The sequence below is a fragment of the Nerophis ophidion genome, linkage group LG14 (assembly GCF_033978795.1).
Source record: "Nerophis ophidion isolate RoL-2023_Sa linkage group LG14, RoL_Noph_v1.0, whole genome shotgun sequence".
Taxonomy (NCBI): Eukaryota; Metazoa; Chordata; class Actinopteri; order Syngnathiformes; family Syngnathidae; genus Nerophis; species Nerophis ophidion.
The window spans coordinates 21,266,902-21,283,552 of NC_084624.1; the positions used below are offsets into that span (position 1 = coordinate 21,266,902).

The window sequence follows — 16,651 nt, forward strand, 5'->3', positions numbered from 1 at the left end:
TACTTAAAGAATGGATGGATGATAGTATGTACATAAAGATGGGACGGATGATAGTATGTACATAAAGATGGAATGGATGATAGTATATAGATAAAGATGGGATGGATGATAGTATGTACATAAAGATGGGATGGCTGATTGTATGTACATAAAGACGAGGCTAATGTGCTTGTTTGCTCATGTGTGTTGCATTCTTGCCTGTGTCTATCATTGAATGCATCTACACGCGCACACACTCCTCTGTGTACGTAAAGGACAATTCAAGCTGGATGCGTTATGATAATCGCTATGACTCAGTCTGGTGGTGCATTTTAGGTCGGCCTGCCTCTGGTGGAGCGTGTGCGGAGCTCAGATAAGATTGATTGGTGCACATTTGCTCTGATCAATACACAGATATGAGAGTGGCACCAGGCACACTTTGAATGACTGTGCCCACTGTAAACACACACACACACACACACACACACACACACACACACACACACACACACACATGCACTCGCACACGCACATGCACACACACACACACACACACAGTCCTTGGCTAAGGTGAAACAACTTTCCACTGAAATGAAAAATCGAATGAGCACAGTTTCTAACGTGGGTTTTAAATCATAAGCAGCACAGGGAAACTGGTAAAACTGTATACTGTATTTTTTGTACTATGAGGCACACTTGAAATGTTTTCATTTTCTGAAATATCGGCAGTGGGCCTTATAACCCGGTGTGCCTGATGTACGTTATATTTCTGGTTGTGCTTAGTGACCTCGAAGCAAATTTTATTTGGTACAGGGTGTAATGATATGTGTGACCAGTAAATGGCAGTCACACATAAGAGATACGTGTAGACTGCCATTTGATGCCAGCAAACAACACCAAAACTTTAAATGTTCCAATGAAAATATAGAACATTACACACAACACTCACAAATCTGTCAACGTGTTTTAGAATGACTTTGAAGCCGCACCGCTTGATTGATTTCCGGGCCATTACAGCTAACGTAGTCAGAGATACAAGTATTATTATGGTGTGTGTATAAGAACCGACAACCATTAGCAGACATATTGTCTGCCGATGTGTTTCACAATATTATGCAAAAGCAAATGTTCTTACCTTTTGGTACCTGCTAATGTGTATTTGAGATCTCTATAAGTCCTGAAAATGCGCGCATTTCCGCCACTGTAGTCCGTGGCGACACCGAAGTCGATAAGCTTTTTTCTTTTTCCTTATCTTCTTGTTATGGGACATTCATCCTTCGCTGTTGCCATTTCAAATATAAAGTAGTGTAAAGTTCTTTCTTATTTCTGTCACTAAACTCGCCATGAAAGCTCTAAAACATACTGGTGTAGTGATTGACATTATTCACCCAAGGAACATTAGTTTTTAGAGAGTTCCAGTCGGACGTTTTTTCACGGGGCAAATTTCCGGCCTTGTTGTTGTTTCCGCTTGAGGAGATGCTGCTCCGTTATTGATTGAAGTAAAGTCTGAATGTCATTAAAACAGTTAGCGCTATCTTTTTACACTTCGTCCACTTCCATCCTTGCACGCTACACCGCTACAACAGAGATGACGGGGAGAAGACGCTGTCAAAGTGGAGGCATGCAAATAAGACCGCCCATTTTGACCAAAGAACCGCCATTACATGTTATGTAGATCACAAGGGAGTATTTTACATTTACAAAAAAATCATAATATGACCCCTTTAATGCACTTTATAATCCGGTGCTCCTTTTGTATGAAAATAGACCTGAAGAGACCCGCCTTTTTGGCAGTGTGCCTTATAATCCGGTGCGCCCTATGGTCCAGAAAATATGGTACATTATATATTTTTTACTATATCACTACTAACCATTTTATTACACATGTATTGAAACGGATGGTTGGAGTATGAAAGTATTGAAGAAGAAACTGAAGCTATTGAGCGAATAGCTATTGACGCTATTCATAGCCATAGCATGGCCGAATAGCTGCGTTAGCATCGCCGGTAAAATGTGTGGACCAGACGATCAGGACTTTCGCATCTCTTGACACTGGAGCAACTTAAATCCATCGATTGGTAAGTGTTTTTTTCGCATTAAATGTGGGTGGAAGGAAACGTAATATAGTTGCAAATGCATCTGCAGGTTATCCATTCATCTCTGTGCCATGTCTGCTTTAGCACCGCCGGTAAATAGCATGTTAGCGTTGATTAGCGTAGCATTTTAGCATCGATTAGCTGGCAGTCACGCTGCGACCAAATATGTCTGATTAGCACATAAGTCAACATCAACAAAACTCACCGTTGCAATTTAGTTGACTTTATCGTTGCAAATGCATCTGCAGGTTATCCATACATCTCTGTGTCATGTCTGCCTTAGCACCGCCGGTAAATAGCTTGTTAGCATCGATTAGCGTAGCATGTTAGCATCGATTAGCTGGCAGTCACGCCGCGACCTAATACGTCTGATTAGCACATAAGTCAACATCAACAAAACTCACCTTTGTGATTTAGTTGAATTTGTCATTGCAAATGCATCTGCAGGTTATCCATACATCTCTGTGCCATGTCTGTCATCGCCGGTAAAATGTGCAGACACTCTGGCACATTCAATGGAGGTCTGGCGGCAGACATTTTCGCATCTTCGGGCCAGTGGTGCAACTTCAATCCCTCCCTGTTAGTGTTGTTACACCCTCCGACAACACACCGTCGAGGCATGATGTCTCCAAGGTTCCAAAAAATAGTCGAAAAAACGGAAAATAACAGAGCTGAGACCCAATGTTTGCAATGTGCTGAAAATGAAAATGGCGGCTGTGTTACCTCGGACACGTCACGTTCTGACGTCATCACCACATGAGCGATAAACAGAAAGGCGTTTAATTCGCCAAAATTCACCCATTTAGATTTCGGAAATCGGTTAAAAGATATATGGTCTTTTTTCTGCACCATCAAGGTATATATTGACGCTTACATAGGTCTGGTGATAATGTTCCCCTTTAAAACAAGTAAAATACTAACATAAAATCTGCTTAGTGAGAAGACTTATAATATTGGACAGAAAATAAGCAAATATTACCCTTATTTGAGATATTTAATCTTACTTAGATTTCAGTCAGTGCACTTTGTGAACAGTGCAGTTCCTTGATTTGTTTTATTTTGTAGGATTTTAATTGAGTTTGTTGCTCCGTCTCACATGAATGCGGGAACAGTAGAGCCATGTCAACAAAACCGACATCCACCCACAATGCATTGCAAAATTAAATGCCCTTTCGATCCCTGTTGTTTACCCCCAGATCTTTTTTTTCAACCTACTTAGTGAAACTCACCTGTATGTGCAGCACAGTAATTGTAATGTTGCTGAGTGTCGCTGGGAGGCTTGTTGTGTCTCCTGTCAGCGGGGGGGCCCAACGGCGCCGCCACTGTAAACGGCACAAGCACGGCCCCTTGTAGGCGCTGGAATGAAAACCCCATGAAGGAGAAATATGCACATCTTATTTCCTTTTCCACTAACACCCACAATCTCTTTGCCATCCTTTTAAGCACCTACAGCAAGTAAGTAGACCTCCTGCTGTGTTAGCTTTCGCTTTGTTCTATCGCTATATCGGTCTCTCTCCCGATGGGAACATGGCGCCCAGGGATTATGGAGAAGGAATATGGACGTTCACATATTACCTTTGCGGAACTATTTGTGTGCTTTGTTTGTTTCTCCCAAAAATGGTTTAGGAGACAAAATGAGTGCACTACTTGGCTTTAAGTTAAAGTACCAATGACTGTCATACAAACACTAGATGTAGTGAAAATTGTCCTCTGCAATTGACCCATCCCCTTGTTTACCTGGGAGGTGAGGGGAGTAGTAAGCAGCAGCGGTGTGCACGCCCGGGAATCGTTTTGGTGATTTAACTTCCAATTCCAACCCTTGATGCTGAGTGCCAAGCAGGGAGGTAATGGGTCCTATTTTTATAGTCTTTGGTATGACTCGGCCGGGGTTTGAACTCACGACCTACCAATCTCAGATAGATAGATAGATAGATAGATAGATAGATAGATAGATAGATAGATAGATAGATAGATAGATAGATAGATAGATAGATAGATAGATAGATAGATAGATGGATAGATAGATAGATGGATAGTACTTAATTGATTCCTTCAGGAGAGTTCTTTCAGGAAAATTAAAATTCCAGCAGCAGTGTACAAAGTTGGGATCAATTTAAAAAAGTAAAAAGTAAATAATGGGGGTTTAAATGGAAACAAAATAGAGAAATATTACAATAAGAATAAAAATAAAAAGCAACAATGGGAATAAAAATACAACAGTAAAATAGGAATATAACAAGATAAACTAGGCAGTAGTGACCATGTTAGGAAAAGGTATTGCACTGTTATTGTTTTGCATCCCCTGTCATCCTAGTACCTCCCGCCCCCTCCACAGAAAGGAGTTGTACAGTCTAATGGCGTGTGGGACAAAGGAGTTTTTGAGTCTATTAGTCCTGCACTTGGGATGAAGCAGTCTAGAACTGAACAGGCTCCTCTGGCTACTGATAACGCTATGCAGAGGGTGACTGGCATCGTCCAGGATGCTCACTAGTTTGTCCACAGTCCTCTTCTCTGCTACTGTCACCAGTTAGTCCAGTTTCATTCCGATTGTAGAACCTGCCCGCCTGATCAGTTTCTCCAGTCTGGAGCTGTCTTTCTTAGATGGGACAGGGCGGACACTCTAACCACTAGGCCACTAAGTAGGTCAGCAGAGGCACCGTTGATTCAGAATATCCAGGGATGGGTCGATACGATACCAACTCCCACTATCTGGGAATCAATACCAGTGCTCAACGGTGCCAGTATTCTCTGTGTGTTTGTACATTTTATTCATGATTTGTTATTTAACATTTAACTGATCACTGTCCTGTCCAGTTGTTACTCCCTGTTTTTTCGCACTACTTAGTCTCATTTACAAGTATTATACAGTATATTTTTTATGCAGTTGCAATTCCAAGACATTAGATGGCAGTAGTGTATACACTTCAATGGGTTGCCTCGTCAGGAGGTACTCTTTGCCATCGCGTCTTTTGTCGCACCCTAAAAAAGTGTTTATACTGTATGTATTGCATTCAATCACTCAATCAATCAATCAATCAATCAATGTTTATTTATATAGCCCTAAATCACAAATGTCTCAAAGGACTGTACAAACCACTACGACTACACCCAGTGGGATGCCATTGACAATGATGACTATGAGAACCTTGGAGAGGACCTCAAATGTGGGCAAACCCCCCCCTCTAGGGGAACGAAAGCAATGGATGTCGAGCTCCAAGACAGCAGCGGGAGTCCCGTCCACAGGAAACCATCCCAAGCGGAGTCGGATCAGCATCCTAGAGATGTCCCCAACCAATACACAGGCGAGCGGTCCATGCTGGGTCCCGACTCTGGACAGCCAGTACTTCATCCATGGTCATCGGACCGGACCCCCTCCACAAGGGAGGGGCGGACAGAGGAGAAAAAGAAAAGAAGCGGCAGATCAACTGGTCTAAAATGGAGGTCTAAAAAGGAGGTCTATTTAAAGGCTAGAGTATACAAATGAGTTTTAAGGTGAGACTTAAATGCTTCTACTGAGGTGGCATCTCGAACATTCATTGTGCATCAGCTGTTTTATCGTAACGTGCATCCTTGTTGTAGTTTTCTTTACCAAATTTGGTGTAGAAATTGTCCTCAAAAATCGGGAAATGCTAATCAGTAGCATGTCAATGGAAAACCCAATGAAAGTTTGCTAGGACATTCTGAAAAGTTGTGCTCAGTCTACTTTTGGGCAGCTTCTTCTTGCCATGTGAGCACAGAAAATTGTAACATTACCAAGAGGCAGTCCGATTGAGTCTGCGCATATTTTATATTTTATATCGTATAGTCTGTGCCTATAAAAGTACCAAATTTGGTAGCCGGCCCTAATAGTATCTAAAGAAATGAAACAAGAATTGATTAATATATTGAAAAATATATGCGAGTGTTACCATTGAGTGGTCAATTGTACGGAATATGTACTGTACTGTACAATCTACTAGTTAAAGTTTCAATCAATCAATCAATCAATCAATCAATCAATCAAGTCCACCCATTAGCCCGTTAGCATTGACATGCTCAATACAATACTGACGTGAACGCAGTAGTTCAGAGTAGTCGTTGTCATAGTTGCATTGGAATTTGTTTTTACATTTGAATAAATTGACTAACATTCCATAATTTAGGGTTGTTCCGATACCAATATTTTAGTACTGGTACCGGTATCAATATGTATTTTGATACTTTTCGATAATTTCCGATACTTTTCCAAATAAATGTCATTATTGGCCTAATTTTAACAAAAAAAATCTTACTTACTTATGTTTCTTATTGCAATGTAATCCTTAAATAAAATAGTGAACATACTAGACAACTTGTCTTTTAGTAGTAAGTATGTGACGATAGCTAGGCATGGTGATGCGGGTGCGTTCTCTCAAGTAAGAAATATTGATTTATTTAAACTAAAAACAGACTAACAACAGAACAACTTGCACGAGGCACAAAAAGGCAAAACGAACAGAACTAGCATGGGAGCTTGAGAAAACCAAAAGGGCTTAGCATGGAAGCTAGAGAAACCAAGGCATAGCCCGGAAGCTGCCAGTACAGAAATGGTTACCAAAGTCGTCACCGTGGTGTGAAACACAAACTGGGTATAACACAAACTACGAAGCGAGAACGAGAGAACAAAGGAGGCAGGCTTAAATCAGGGCAGCAATCAGTAACCAAAGGTGCACGTCAGGAGCAAGTGACAGGTGAAAACAAATGCGTGACTATGGTAACAGAACAAACCAGGAACTAAAGAAGTCAAACACTAACAGAATAAAGTACAAAAACAAAACAAAACCAGAATATGATATGACCGGGCAGCGGATCATAACAAAGTAAACAAACAAAGACTCCTAATTAGTCTGCTGACTTATGCAGTAACATATTGTGTCATTTATCATTCTGTTATTTTGTCTGCATTATGAAGGACAAACTGTAAACATTGATTTTTAATCTACTTGTTCATTTATTGTTAGTATCTGCTTATTTTCTGTTTTAACATGTTCTATCTACACTTCTGTTAAAATGCTATAATCACTTATTCCTCTGTTGTTTGATACTTTACATTAGTTTTGGATGATACCACATATTTATGTATCGATCCGATACCAAGTAGTTACCCGATCATACATTGGTCATATTCAAAGTCCTCATGTGTCCAGGGAAATATTTACTGTAAACATAATATGAGTTTTAAAAAAGGAAAACATATTTTGTGATGATAAAAAATATTGATGTAATCATAGTAGTATCGAATGGATACGCTGTTGTACTTGATATCATTACAGTGGATGTCAGGTGTAGATCCACCCATGGCATTTGTTTACATTCACGAATGCTATCTTGCTGTTAGCAGATAGCTATTGTGTCCTCCTACAATGTGTAGTGAAGCATGTTTAGCCATTCCTCGTCCTCCAGTGATAATGATACTTGTAAAAAACGTACTTTATTTGTTGCCGTGGAGGTGGGGATTAGTGATTTAGAAATAGCTAAAACACTGCCAACAGCTGTCCATGTCTTTAAGCACCTCTTCCTGAGGGCGTTTCAGTGTTATAACTTCACCTCTATTTTTAGTTTTTTTACACGAAAATGCTTCCCTTCTCCCTTTTCTGTCTACACACTATGTCTGCTTTTAAGTACTCTGTGTGCGTGCGCTGCAGAACATGCTCCTCTGCTCGTAAACCCAGCAATATCACCACGTGACAACGCGACGTCACGACTGGTACTGGTACTTTTCAAACAAAGTATACCATATTTTCTTGAATTGCCACAGGGCATACAGTATGCGCATGCCTTGAATTACTGCTGGGTCAAACTCGCTTCCCAAAATAATTAGCGCGTGCTTAGTATTACCGCCTGGTCAAACTTGTGACGTCACGAGTGACACTTCCCCTGTCATCATTTTCAAAATGGAGGAAGCTGATTTCAATACCGGTAATTTTAAATCGCATAAAGGGAAGAAGATTAAGAGCTATTCAGTAGGATTTAAGGTCCAAGCTTACATCACACTCAAATTTTTACTGCATACCTTTGGTAAGTGCCGGAGTGAGAAGAGGTTTTAAAATAATTAGCGCATGCTTACTTTTACCGCATGCCTTTGGTAAGCGCAGGAGTGAGAAGAGGTTTTAAATTAATTAGCGCCCCGGCGGCAATTCAAGGAAATACGGTAGTACCATTTTTGATTTATTAGTAGCGGAATACTATACTTGTACCGGAATACCGCACAACCCTATCATAATGTCAACTGTACTTTGTTAGGCTGTAATAATTTGTTACTGACAGGGAACTGAAATGTTATTAAACACTCACAACATTACGATGTTCAATTATTCCTTTGGTACTCGTTTGATTTCAATATATCATCTAGTCCTGGTGTGTGTGTGTGTGTGCGTGAGTGTGTGTGCGTGTGCGTGCGTGTTTGTTTGTGTGTGTGTGTGTGTGTGTGTGTGTGTGTGTGTGTTTGCCTAATTGCACTCCCTCTAATATACAGGTATATGTTTGAATTAATGATGTGTGTGTGTGTGTTTGTGTGTGTGTGTGTAGATGACCTGCTGGGAGTCGGGTAGAGAGACAGTGTTGGGTTGTTGCTGCGTAACGATGATGCCAGCGTGGCATCCTCATTACCAGCTCCCCAAGCTATCGCACAAACCAATTTGGGCATCCCATCCCCCGCCCTCGCCCTCACGCCCGCTCCTTTTCTTCCTCTCATTGTCCCTTTTGGCCATGTAAGCAGTCTGCTAAATATTTGATCACTTGGCTGCTGAATGGAGTGGAATCCAAACAGACACCTTCCTCCACACACTCCATGTGTGGGCCTTTTGTGTTAAAGTTGTGATGTTGTGTGTGCCTCTCAAGGATGGGTTGTGTTTTCATCATAATCAGAAATACTTTAATAATCCATGAGGGTATATTAATATTTTTTTTTGCACAATCCCATTCAAGAGCATAAAACAGGGAGACAGAACGGGATTGCTGTCTAAGCCTGGGCCCCTAGAGCAGTGGTCCCCAACCACCGGGCCGCAGAATAATTTTTTATTAAAAAAAAAAAAAAATTTATATATATATATATATATATATATATATATATATATATATATATATATATGTATATATATATATATATTTTTTTTTTATTTAATCAACATAAAAAAACACAATATACACTTACAAATAGTGCACCAACCACAAAAAACTCCCCTTTTCATGACAAAAACATCCCTTTTTCATGACAAAGAAGAAAAAAAAAAAGGATACATGGATGATACAGCAGAGGATTGGGAGAATGCCATGTGGTCAGATGAAACCAAAATAGAACTTTTTGGTATAAACTCAACTCGTCGTGTTTGGAGGAAGAAGAATACTGAGTTGCATCCCAAGAACACCATAGCTACTGTGAAGCATGGGGGTGGAAACATCATGCTTTGGGGCTGTTTTTCTGCTAAGGGGACAGGACGATTGATCCGTGTTAAGGAAAGAATGAATGGGGCCATGTATTGTGAGATTTTGAGCCAAAACCTCCTTCCATCAGTGAGAGCTTTGAATGGTTGTGTTGCGATCTGTGGCTCAGATCTTCACGTGTTTTTTCATTCTCTGTCTGACCCGTTTATTTCCTGTTTTTATCCATCACTATGGTTACACATCAGTCCACCTGCTAGTCTCGCCCCGCACACCTGCTAATAATTATCACCCTCCTATTTAAGCTCACCTTTTCTGTTCACTCATTCTCGGATCCTAATTTGCCCACGCGCATCAGTGACGACTCTCATCATTCGTATGTATTTTCTCGCTAGCTCTCACGCCAAGCCACTTTATTGTCTAGCTTTCATGCTAAATGTTTTGTTTAATCTTTTGTGTCCTCGTACCAAGTTTTAGTTTTCCTTGTTTTATCCTAGCTTTCACGCTAGCGTCTTTTGTTTATTTTTTCTCTTTACACCAGTATTTTTGTTCATAGACTTTTGTTATTAAATACCCTTTATCTTACCTATGCTGTGTTCTGCTTCGACGCACCCACGGGAAAACCACACCGGCATTACCATGCCGAAGAAGAGTCTTCACAGTAGGATCCGAGCATTAAAAAGTTTTTCCGCGTCTGGCAACCACGAGGAGACCTTCGACGAAGGCACATGGAGGGTATTCCGAGCGATGGAGGCTGAAACTCTCCGATGCAATCCAGACGAAAGCATGATGTGGGACCTGGAGGGAAAACTGGTTCCGATCGATGCTTCCGGGAGCGGTGAGTTTCCCTCCCGCAGCGCTCGCGCTCGTCCGCGTAGGCGGAAGCCGCGAAGTATGGCTTCGTCGGGCGACAGTGACTTGCCCACTCCATGTCTCCCTCCTCACGAACACAGCAACCTACAGTCAGCACACAAAACCCCTACACCATTGTTTGGGGACCCAATAACACACTTTGCTAACAGTTTTACCGACTGGGCAAATTCCCAACTTGTGTCCCGCGCAGATGACGTCATTTCGTCGACGCCCCCCGGTAACGCAAACCCGTCTTCCGATGATGACGTCATCAACAAGGAATTTTTTGGGGAAGATTCGTTTTCTCAGCCATTTTCAAATGACAATAACATTAATAATAAGATACAAAAGTATCAGGATATTTTTTCTTATTATTCTAGTCAACCTCAGTCACCTAGTTTTTCTTCTAACCCACCGTTTAAACCTCATTCTCTGCCCAAGTCCAAGGTTTTTTCTCCCTTTTCAAAGGGACACTCTGGACAATATAGAGGGGAGGGGTCTGCCCGCCTCCAAACCTCCCACCACCCTCCCTTATGGTCAGTCCCTGACCACAGGGAACGGGTCTGGGATTCCCGTCTGGAGGGGGGGGCTACGGCCTATAGCTGTGTTGCGGAGGTAGGGCAGACGCTACCTCTTCTTAAAACTGCTAAACAAAAACCTCCATGTAGGCCACCTTTACCTGTTTTTCGGCCCGCTAAACGCTTAGCTCCTCCTAGTAGACCTCCTCCACCTGTGTTTCCCCCGGCCAAGTCTCAAGGGCCTTGTAGACCTCCTCCACCTGTTTTTCCCCCGGCCAAATCTCAACGGCCTTGTAGACCTCCTCCACCTGTGTTTCCCCCGGCCAAGTCTCAAGGGCCAAGTAGACCACCACCGGTGTTTACCCCTGTTATACCACTACGGCCTCCTAGACCTCCACCGGTGTTCTCCCCGGTCAAGTCACGCCCTCTTAGACCTCCTCCACCTGTGTTCCGTCTGTGCCCTAGTTCTAGTTTTAGTCACAGTCTCTCTCAGAGTTCGAGTCCCAGCCTTCTTCGTAGCCCATGCTCTAGTCCTACTCGTAGACCGACTTGTAGACTGAGTCGTAGTCCAAGTCCTGGTCCGAGTTTCCGTTCTGATTCTAGTTGTAGTCCTAGTCTTTCTCGTAGTCGTCGTAGTCCTAGTTCCACTCGTAGACTGATCCGTAGTCCGAGTCCGGTCCCGAGTCTTGTTTCTTGCCTTTGTAATATTAGTACTGATTCCCCTCGTGGTCTTAGTCCGAACCCTAGTCCTTACCCAAGTTCTTGTCCGAGCCCCAGTGTTACTGTAAGTCCTAGTCTTTGTCCTAGTCCTTGCCCGAGCACCAGTTTGATTGTTAGTCCCAGTCCTTGCCCAAGCCCTAGTTTGACCGTTTGTCCTAGTTCTTGCCCAAGCCCTGGTATGACTGTAAGTCCTGGTCGTTGCCCAAGCCCTTCTCAAAGCACTAGTGTGATTGTAAGTCCTGGTCCTCTCTCAAGTCCTTGCCCGAGTCCTAGTGTTTGTCTTATCACTCATCATAGTCCTAGTCCTGCTCACAGCCAGTCCCCTAGTTCTCCTCGGCAGACCCCTGTGCCTGCTCCTCGGCTGAAGCCGACTCCTGCTCCTCGGCTGAAGCCGACTCCTGCTCCTCGGCTGAAGCCGACTCCTGCTCCTCGGCTGAAGCCGACACCTGCTCCTCGGCTGAAGCCGACACCTGCTCCTCGGCTGAAGCCGACACCTGCTCCTCGGCTGAAGCCGACACCTGCTCCCAGTCTGGTTCTCACACCAGCACATGACTCTGACCTGGTTTTCACGCCAGAAAATGTTTCTAGCCTTGTTCTCACGCCAGTTTCAGACTCTAAACTGGTTCTCACGCCAGCACAAACTCCAAGGCTGGAGCCCACTCCGGTACCAGCACCACGACAGGTACCGGTGCCAGCTCCGTGCCGCCAAGCACCGGTGCCAGCTCCGCGCCGCCAAGCACCGCCGACGACGGGGCTGGAGCCCACACCAGCGTCGACGACGGGGCTGGAGCCCACACCAGCGTCGACGACGGGGCTGGAACCCACACCGACGACTACGCCTGCATTCACGTCGATGACGACTCCTGCGGCTCCCAGGCCGCCTCCGACGCCTTCTTCGGCTGCAGCACCCGCATCATCCTCGCCAGCTGCACTCGGGCCTGCTTTGGCTGCAGTCCCCGCACCCTCGCCTGCTGGGATTTCGGTGCTGAGGCGTCCACCACGTCGACCACGGGCGTGGCCTCTGCGAGGTCATCCTCTTCGCCAGATACTCCCTCCTCCATGTCGGCCACGGATGTGGCCGTGCCCGGGTCGTCCGCCTCGCCGGGCACCTCATCCTGCGAGGCGGCCACTAATGTGGCCTTTTCGAGGTCGCCCGCCAAAACTTTTTCGGCAGCAGCGTTCCACCCGCCGCCGCCACATGATGTGTCCTCGGTGGATTCGGGGACATGCGATCTGGCGACCCTCCACCGTGGCCTCCCTCCGCCCTCCCTTCGTTTGTGAACTTTCTGGTTTTGGGGAGGGGGTTCAAGTTTTTGTTTGTTTTTTAAGACATCTGGTATCTGTCTTTTGTTGGGGGGGAATACTGTTGCGATCTGTGGCTCAGATCTTCACGTGTTTTTTCATTCTCTGTCTGACCCGTTTATTTCCTGTTTTTATCCATCACTATGGTTACACATCAGTCCACCTGCTAGTCTCGCCCCGCACACCTGCTAATAATTATCACCCTCCTATTTAAGCTCACCTTTTCTGTTCACTCATTCTCGGATCCTAATTTGCCCACGCGCATCAGTGACGACTCTCATCATTCGTATGTATTTTCTCGCTAGCTCTCACGCCAAGCCACTTTATTGTCTAGCTTTCATGCTAAATGTTTTGTTTAATCTTTTGTGTCCTCGTACCAAGTTTTAGTTTTCCTTGTTTTATCCTAGCTTTCACGCTAGCGTCTTTTGTTTATTTTTTCTCTTTACACCAGTATTTTTGTTCATAGACTTTTGTTATTAAATACCCTTTATCTTACCTATGCTGTGTTCTGCTTCGACGCATCCACGGGAAAACCACACCGGCATTACCATGCCGAAGAAGAGTCTTCACAGGTTGACCAAATACTTATTTTCCACCATAATTTACAAATTAATTATTTACAATTCCTACAATGTGAATTCCTGGATTTTTTTTTCACATTCTGTCTCTCACAGTTGAAGTGTACCTATGATGAAAATGACAGACCTCTGTCATCATTTTAAGTGGGAGAACTTGCACAGTCGGCGGCTGACTAAATACTTTTTGCCCCACTGTATGTTGTTCCAAAACATGTATGTACTTTTTAGCATTAATGGTGCCTTCACATATGTGTAAGTTATCCATGCCTTTGGCACTAATAGACCCCATACCGATACTTGTATTATGTTTTTATTTACCATTTACACAACGTGCCAACTTCACTAGTTTTGGGTTTTGTATATCAACAATAAATTCCTATACAAACCCAGGTACATTTGATTGATTTTCTAATTTACCACTGAATTATTGTAAGATGCTGTTGAATAGAAACATAGCAACAATAGGGCGTATCCATCAATACTGGGATACTCCACTCGGTTGTCAGTGTATCAGTTCCTTACACCAGAGCCTGCACAGCGATGGGGGAATACGCTCCCATATTTTCTCTCCCCGTTAGGCTCCAGCGGGCTTTTGACACGCCGACACATTAATATTACAAATATTCAAATATCTTTATTTAACATTCTGCGGGCTGACAGTGGCAGCAGGAGATTCACAGCCCATTGAGCAAGTGTGCCTCTCTGGGCTAAGTGCCGATTCATCATGGCTGCCTTGCCCCCATCTAATGGCTGCCATCATGGGGCACACATGCACACTCATGCGCACGTAAAGACCCCCCCCCCCCAAAAAAAATAAATAAAAAGTATTACTTATTTTCCTGCCTGTGTTCATTCTGCAGTCAATTCATCAGTTTAATATTAACCCTGGACTAACTCATGAGGGGGTTCATGGTCACGGACAGAAACAGAAACACCGGATTTTCATCTGCATTAGATATTACTTATCTACCGTATTGTTCAGACTTTAAGGCACACCTAAAATCCTTCCATCTTCTCAAAACTCGACAGTGCGTCTTATAACCCGGTGCGCCTAATGTACGGAATAATTTTGGTTGTGCTTACGGACCTCAAAGGTATTTTATTTGGTATTGATAAGTGTGACCTGTAGATGGCAGTAACACATAATACATATGTGTAGACTGCAACATGACTCTAGTAAACAACACAAAAATTGTATATTTACCATTTACAACAGTGGTTCTTAACCTTGTTGGAGGTACCGGACCCCACCAGTTTCATATGCGCAATCAAAGAACCCTTCTTTAGTAAAGAATGAAAAAAAAAAATTTTTCAAATTAAAAAAAAAACATATATTGTTTTTTTTATTGGTGCACAAAATGAACCGTGCATGAACATCACCTTGTTCACAGAACAAAACCAACACAGTGCATTATTTCATAACAAATTACACACATCACCATGAATTGATTAACATGGACTTAAACAAGTTGAAAAACCTATTTCGGTGTTACCATTTAGTGGTCAATTGTACAGAATATGTACTGTACTGTGTAAACTGTACTGTTTCATATAATGTATTCTCTTCCTTTGCAATCTGCTACTAAAAGTTTCAATCAGTCAATCAAAAAACCTGCAAATCAGATGGAAAATTAGAGGGAACATTGTTTGGGGGTATCCATAATACGCCGACAGGGAGAAGTTTTTATCCACACGATAATTCGAATTTGTTAAACCCAGGTTAAGAACCTCTGATTTAGAATATAGAACATTTCACACGACACTCAAAAATCTGTCAAAATGTTTTAGTAGGACTTTGGTAAGCTATGAAGCCGCACCGCCTGATGGATTGTACTGTGCTTCAACACAGGAGTATTATTATGGTTTGTGTATAAGGTAAGACATATTATGTGGCGTTTTGTTTCGCAATATTATGCAAAACCAACGTTTCTTACCTTCTGGTACTTGCTGATGTGTATTTATGATCTGCATAAGTTCTGAAAATGTGCATGCATCCGCCTTTGTAGTCCGTGTCGAAACTGTAGTCGATAAGCTTCTTCTTTTTCTCTACGGTCTTGTTATGGGACATTCATCCTCTGCTGTTGCCATTTCTAATATAAAGTAGTGTAAAGGGCCTACTTATATCTGTCAGTAAAGTTGCTATGAATTTACATTATTCACCCATGGAACTTTAGGTAGATAGGTAGGTAGGTAGGTCATTGCACAAGTACAACAAAACTTTGTTTTCAGCACAAACTTTTTCAAGATGAGAAAAACAAACAGTGTGCAGGGTTACAAAAAAGGAACGCTGACGGGTCACAACAAGGCGCCCCGTAAAAGATGGGAAAAAATTCAACCCTGGGGATTTATATTATAAATAATTTATAATATAAAAGAGTTCTAACTTATATCTGTCAGTGGACTCGCCATGAAAGCACTAAAACATACCGGTGTAGTGAGTTTACATTATTCACCCAAGGAACTCTAGTTATTAGAGAGTTACGGTCGGACGTTTTTTCACGGAACACATTTCCGGCGTTGTTGTTGTTTCCGGCTGAGGAGATTCTGTTCCGTGTTTTTGAAGTAAAGTCTGAATGTCATTAAAATAGTTATTTCCACCTTTTGACACTCCTTCCACCCTCGTCCTTGCACGCTACACCGCTACAACAAAGATGACGGAGAAAATAAATAAAATAAGACCGTCCACAAAACGGCACATCCTGAAGCGACTGTCACAATGGGACTTGAAGATGATCTGTAAAACATCATCTGTGCAACATTTTGACCAAAAAAAACATCATTACATGTTATGTAGACCAGTGGTCCCCAACCACCTCGATTGGTACCGGGCCGCAGAAGAATTTCATATACATATGTATATATATATATATATATATATATATACATATACATATATATATATATATATATATATATATATATATATATATATATATATATACATATACATATATATATATATATATATATATATATATATATATATATATATATATATATATATATACATATATATATATATATATATATATACATAAAAAACACAAAATACACTTTCAATTAGTGCACCAACCCAAAAAACATCCTTTTTTCATGAGAAAAACCTTCCTTTTTCATGACAAAGAAAAAAAAAAAAATAGAACACCCCCGCCGGGCCGCGGGAGAAATTATCAAGCGTTGACCGGTCCGCAGCTACAAAAAGGTTGGG

At 42.4% G+C, this 16,651-nt stretch overlaps 1 protein-coding gene across 1 annotated transcript in view; it reads left to right on the forward strand.

The window, feature by feature from the left end:
• LOC133568280 (ephrin type-B receptor 1-B) overlaps nt 1-16,651 on the forward strand; it is a 576,210-nt gene that overhangs the window by 229,142 nt on the left and 330,417 nt on the right.